Source organism: Balaenoptera physalus, assembly GCF_965194825.1.
Source record: "Balaenoptera physalus genome assembly, contig: HAP1_SCAFFOLD_2128, whole genome shotgun sequence".
Lineage (NCBI taxonomy): Eukaryota > Metazoa > Chordata > Mammalia > Artiodactyla > Balaenopteridae > Balaenoptera > Balaenoptera physalus.
Genome location: NW_028124677.1, coordinates 68,838 through 75,399, shown reverse-complemented (window position 1 = coordinate 75,399; position 6,562 = coordinate 68,838). Strand labels below are relative to the sequence as shown.

The 6,562-nt window shown below is 46.3% G+C and overlaps 1 long non-coding RNA gene across 1 annotated transcript; it reads right to left on the bottom strand.

Moving 5' to 3' along the window:
- Positions 1-1,645: 1,645 nt before the first annotated feature.
- Positions 1,646-3,968, bottom strand: LOC309654162. Its single transcript, XR_014259943.1, has 2 exons — positions 3,383-3,968; positions 1,646-1,708 (listed from the first exon to the last, which is right to left on the bottom strand). It is a non-coding gene; the product is annotated as an uncharacterized lncRNA (long non-coding RNA).
- Between the last annotated feature and the right edge of the window lie 2,594 nt (positions 3,969-6,562).

Here is a 6,562-nt window from a genome sequence, read left to right as displayed (position 1 = left end):
TCCCTTGTATACTACTTCTTTGTATGTGTTTTTAGATTGCACATATAAGTGATATGTTGGGATATGTGTCTTTCTGTCTCTAACTTACCAGAATTAGTGAGATCATCTACTGCTGCATCCATGTTGCTACAAATAGCATGAGTTCATTTTGTTGTCTGGATGAGAGACAGTCCAGGGAGTATAGGTCTCACAAGTTGTTTATCCAATCATCTCTGGCTGGACATTTTGGTTGTTTGCCTGTCCTGGCTATGGTAAAGAGTAGCACCACGACCGTTGGGGTGCAACTGCTTTATTCCAATGATGGTGTTCTCTGGTTATACGAACTGCAGTGGGGTTACCGAATCTCGTGGTAGCTCCAGTTTATAGGTTACTAAGGAACTTGCCTACCTATCTCCATACTGGCTGTTAGCAATTTACATTTCCACCAACAGCGTAGTAGGGTTCTCTTTTTTCCTGCCCTCTTGAGCAGTTACTATTTGTAGGCTTTTTGAGGACTGCAGCCAGGGAACACGTCGTCTACGTGTATTTTCATTCTTTAATCATGAGAGATCCTGAGCATCTTTTCATTTGAGGTGCTGTTTTTTAAAAAGCGTGTGAGTACCACTGGGCTCTTGAAACATTTCTGCCTGAGAGTCGGACCTGATTTGAATTTATTTCAGATTACCTAGCATAGGACATTTCTGGAGGGCAGGGTTCATTTGCAGCCCCGCAGGCCTTGTGAATGTTAAGTGCCCTTGAGTACAGTTTTTCAAGTTGTTGTTACAGGAAAGCGCCACAAGGCGGCAGCACTTCTTCGTGTCCTCCCTGGTAACGTAGGCAAAGAGAGCCGTAGAGGGAGTCCTGGTGTTGGGTTGGAAATTGGAGTCCAACGTGGCTGAACACACACCGCAGTTCTTGTGTATCTTTTCCTCTTCAACCTTACCCTGCGCTGCCCGACCCCACGCAAATCCCAAGCAGTGCAAATGTGCTAAGCTAAAGGTCCTGTGGTTCGTAGGTGGGGCGAGTCTAAGGAAGTAGGCGGGAGGTGGGAACCCCACTAGCAGGAGCTGTGGAGATCCGGTGTCTTTTCACAGCTCTTCCCTTCCAGCTGGTCGACCTTCATTTGTGTACACTAGGCTTGGCTTAGTTGTAAGAGGGCCGGCTTGGATCGGGAGACTGTGCTACCATGCAGAGGAGAATGGGCAATAGAGGTCTGAGGGGGTGCTGATCTGCTGGCACGTCCTCCTCCCTGGCTCCCTCAGCACCAGCATACTCCTGCATTGGGACCCAGGCCTGCTGAGGCAACAGAGATGTGACACCAGCCCACGTCACAGAGGCCTGAGGGTAATATAGTAGGCATTTCTTGCCTTTTTCTTGTTTTATAATTTAATATTTATTTTCTATTTCAGCATAGTTTATATACAATGTTGTGTTTGAGTTCGACAGCAACTTGATGCAGATATGTATGTAGCTGTACCTTTACAATTTTGGATTATTTTCCATGTTAGGTTATTGACGAGTGTCGATTAGAGATCCCTGTGCTATTAGTAGGGTCGCCGTTGTTGAAGTGTTTTTATATATTAGTGTGTTTCTGTTAATCCCAACCTCCTACTTCATCTTTTTCCGATCCCCAATTTCCCCCTATGGTAAATCTCCGTTTCGTGTCTCAGTTTGTGAGTCTGTGTTTGCACAGTACATTACTTCCTTTGTATCCATTTTTCGACTGTACCTGAAAGGGATATGCTGGATATGTGTCTTTCTGGCCCTAATATACCAGAATTAGTGATATCATCTACTGCTCCATCCATGTTGCTACAAATAGCATGAGTTCATTTTGTTCCCTGGATGAGTGACAGTCGAGGGAGCATAGGTAGCACAACTTCTTTATCCATTCATTTCCCGCTGGACATGTCAGTCATCTGCTTAGCTTGGCTATGGTAAAGAGTACCACAACAACCGTTGTGGTGCAAGTGTTTTATTCCAATGATGGTATTCTATGGTTATACAAACTGGAGTGGGGATGCCGAGTCTGATGGTAGCTCCAGTTTATAGTTTAGCAAGGAACTTGCCTACCTATCTCCATACTGGCTGTTAGCAATTTACATTTCCACCAACAGCATAGTAGGGTTCCTTCTTCTGCCTGTCCTGTTGAGCACTTACTCTTTATAGGCTTTTTGAGGACTGCAGCCAGGGAACACCTCGTCTACGTTTATGTGCATTCCCTGATCACGGCCGATCCCGAGCATCTTTTCATTTGGTGTGCTGTTTTTTAAAAAGCGTGTGAGTACCTCTGAGCTGTTGAAACATTTCTGCCTGAGCGTCGGGCCTGATTTGAATTCATGGCAGATTACCTAGCCCAGGACACTTCTCCTGGGCAAGAGTCATTTGCAGCCCCTGAGGTCAGAGGCCTTGTGAATGGTAAGTGCCCTTGAGCACAGTTTTTAAAGTTGTTGTTACAGGAAAACGGCACAAGGCGGCAGCACTGCATCGTGTCCTCTCTGGTAACTTGGGCATTCAGAGCCTTAGAAGTAGTCTTGTTTTGGGTTGGAAATTTGAACGGAACGTGGCTGAACACACACCGTAGGACTTGTGTATCTCTACCTCTTCCCCCTAACGCTGCACGACCCTCGCCCACGCAAATCCCAAGCAGTGCAAATGTGCTGTGCTGCAGGTGCTGTGGTTCGTAGGTGAGGCAAATCTAAGGAAGTAGTCTGGAGGTCGGAATCCCACGAGGAGTAGCCGTGGAGATCCGGTGTGCTTTCAGAGCTCTTCCCTCCGAGCGAATCCACCATCCTTTGGGTACACTAGGCTTGGCTCAGCTGTAAGAGGGTCAGCTTGGATCTAGAGATTGTGGTCCCATGCAGAGGAGAATGGGCACTAGATATCAGAGGGGGTGCTGATCTGCTGGCACATCCTCCCCTCTGTCTCCCTAATCAGCAGCATACTGTAGCCAGGGGCCCCAGGCCTGCTCAGGCTCAAGGGATGTCACACCATCCCAGTTCACCGAGGCCAGAGAGTAATAGTGTAGGCATTTCTTGCCTTTTCTTGTTTTCTAATTTAATATTTATTTTCCATTCCAGCATAGTGTATATACAGTGTTGTGTTTGTTTGAGTTCTACAGCAACTTGATGCAGTTATATATGTAGCTGTACCTGTAGTATTTCGGATTCGTTTCCCTCTTAGGGTATTGAAGAATGTTGGGTAGAGTTCCCTGTGCTCTCAGGATGGTTGTCGTTGATGAAGTCTTTTCTAAGTATTAGTGTATTTCTTGAATCCCAACCCCCTACTTCATCCTTCCCCAATCCCCAATTTCCCCCTCTGGGAACTCGACACTTTATTTTCCCGTTTGTGAATCTGTGTTTCCTTTGTATACTACTTTGTTGTATGCGTTTTTAGATTGCACATATAAGTGATATACTGGGATATGTGTCTTTCTGTCTCTAACTTACCAGAATTAGTGAGATCATCTACTGCTGCATCCATGTTGCTACAAATAGCATGAGTTCATTTTGTTGTCTGGATGAGTGACAGTCCAGGGAGTATAGGTCTCACAAGTTCTTTATCCAATCGTCTCTCGCTGGACATTTTGGTTGTTTGCGTGTCTTGGCTATGATAAAGAGTAGCACCACGACCGTTGGGGTGCAACTGTTTTATTCCAATGATGGTATTCTCTGGTTATACGAACTGTAGTGGGGTTGCCGAATCTCGTGGTAGCTCCAGTTTATAGGTTACTAAGGAACTTGCCTACCTATCTCCATACTGGCTGTTAGCAATTTACATTTCCACCAACAGCGTAGTAGGGTTCTCTTTTTTCCTGCCCTCTTGAGCAGTTACTCTTTGTAGGCTTTTTGAGGACTGCAGCCAGGGAACACCTTGTATACGTTTATTTTCATTCTTTAATCATGAGAGATCCTGAGCATCTTTTCATTTGAGGTGCTGTTTTTTAAAAAGCATATGAGTACCACTGGGCTCTTGAAACATTTCTGCCTGAGAGTCGGACCTGATTTGAATTTATTTCACATCACCTAGCATAGGACATTTCTAGAGGGCTGGGTTCATTTGCAGCCCCGCAGGCCTTGTGAATGTTAAGTGACCTTGAGTACAGTTTTTCAAGTTGTTGTTACGGGAAAGCGCCACAAGGCGGCAGCACTTCTTCGTGTCCTCCCTGGTAACATAGGCAAACAGAGCCTTAGAGGGAGTCTTGGTGTTGGGTTGGAAATTGGAGTCCAACGTGGCTGAACACACACCACAGTGCTTGTGTATCTTTTCCTCTTCACCCTTACCCTGCGCTGCCCGACCCCACGCAAATCCCAAGCAGTGCAAATGTGCTATGCTGAAGGTGCTGTGGTTCGTAGGTGGGGCGAGTCTAAGGAAGTAGGCTGGAGGTGGGAACCCCACTAGCAGGAGCTGTGGAGATACGGTGTCTTTTCACAGCTCTTCCCTCCCAGCTGGTCGACCTTCATTTGGGTACACTAGGCTTGGCTTAGTTGTAAGAGGGCCGGCTTGGATCGGGAGACTGTGCTACCATGCAGAGGAGAATGGGCAATAGAGGTCTGAGGGGGTGCTGATCTGCTGGCACGTCCTCCTCCCTGGCTCCCTGAGCACCAGCGTACTCCTGCATTGGGACCCAGGCCTGCTGAGGCAACAGAGATGTGACACCAGCCCACGTCACAGAGGCCTGAGGGTAATATAGTAGGCATTTCTTGCCTTTTTCTTGTTTTATAATTTAATACTTATTTTCTATTTCAGCATAGTTTATATACAATGTTGTGTTTGTTTGCGTTCGATAGCAAGTTGATGCAGATATATATGTAGCTGTACCTTTACAAGTTTGGATTATTTTCCATGTTAGGTTATTGACGAGTGTCACTTAGAGATCCCTGTGCTATTAGTAGGGTCGCCGTTGTTGAAGTTTTTTTATATATTAGTGTGTTTCTGTTAATCCCAACCTCCTACTTCATCTTTTTCCAATCCCCAATTTCCCCCATGGTAAATCTCCGTTTTGTGTCTCAGTGTGTGAGTCTGTGTTTGCCCTGTACATTACTTCCTTTGTATCCATTTTTCGACTGTACCAGAAAGGGATATGCTGGATATGTGTCTTTCTGTCCCTAATATACCAGAATTAGTGATATCTACTGCTCCATCCATGTTGCTACAAATAGCATGAGTTCATTTTGTTCCCTGGATGAGTGACAGTCGAGGGAGTATAGGTAGCACAACTTCTTTATCCATTCATTTCCCGCTGGACATGTCAGTCATCTGCGTGGCTTGGCTATGGTAAAGAGTAGCACAGCAACCGTTGGGGTGGAAGTGTTTTATTCCAATGATGGTATTCTCTGGTTATACAAACTGGAGTGGGAATGCCGAGTCTGATGGCCACTCCAGTTTATAGTTTAGCAAGGAACTTTCCTACCTATGTCCATACTAGCTGTTAGCAATTTACATTTCCACCAACAGCATAGTAGGGTTCCCTCTTCTGCCTGCCCTGTTGAGCACTTACTCTTTATAGGCTTTTTGAGGCCTGCAGCCAGGGAACACCTCGTCTACGTTTATGTGCATTCCCTGATCACGGCAGATCCTGAGCATCTTTTCATTTGATGTGCTGTTTTTTAAAAAGCGTGTGAGTAACTCTGAGCTATTGAAACATTTCTGCCTGAGCGTCGGGCCTGATTTGAATTCATGGCAGATTACCTAGCCCAGGACACTTCTCCTGGGCAAGGGTCATTTGCAGCCCCGTAGGTCAGAGGCCTTGTGAATGGTAAGTGCCCTTGAGCACAGTTTTAAAAGTTGTTCTTACAGGAAAGTGCCAAAAGGCGGCAGCACTGCTTCGTGCCCTCTCTGGTCACTTGGGCACACAGAGCCTTAGAACTAGTCTTGTTGTTGGGGTGGAAATTTGAATGGAACGTGGCTGAACACACACCGTAGGACTTGTGTCTCTTTACCTCTTCCCCCTAAGGCTGCAGCACCCTTGCGCACGCAAATCCCAAGCAGTGCAAATGTGCTGTGCTGCAGGTGCTGTGGTTCCTAGGTGAGGCGAATGTAAGGAAGTAGTCTGGAGGTGGGAATCCCACGAGGAGTAGCCGTGGAGATCTGGTGTGTTTTCAGAGCTCTTCCCTCCGAGCGAATCCACCATCCTTTGGGTACACTAGGCTTGGCTCAGCTGTAAGAGGGTCAGCTTGGATCTAGAGATTGTGGTCCCATGCAGAGGAGAATGGGCACTAGATATCTGAGGGGGTGCTGATCTGCTGGCACGTCCTCCCCTCTGTCTCCCTAATCAGCAGCATACTCTAGCCAGGGGCCCCAGGCCTGCTCAGGCTCAAGGGATGTCACACAACCCAGTTCACCGAGGACAGAGAGTAATAGTGTAGGCATTTCTTGCCTTTTCTCCTTTTATAATTTAATATTTATTTTCCATTCCAGCATAGTGTATATACAATATTGTGTTCTTTTGAGTTCGACAGCAACTTGATGCAGTTATATATGTAGCTGTACCTGTAGTATTTCGGATTCGTTTCCCTCTTAGGGTATTGAAGAATGTTAAGTAGAGTTCCCTGTGTTCTCAGGATGGTTGTCGTTGATGAAG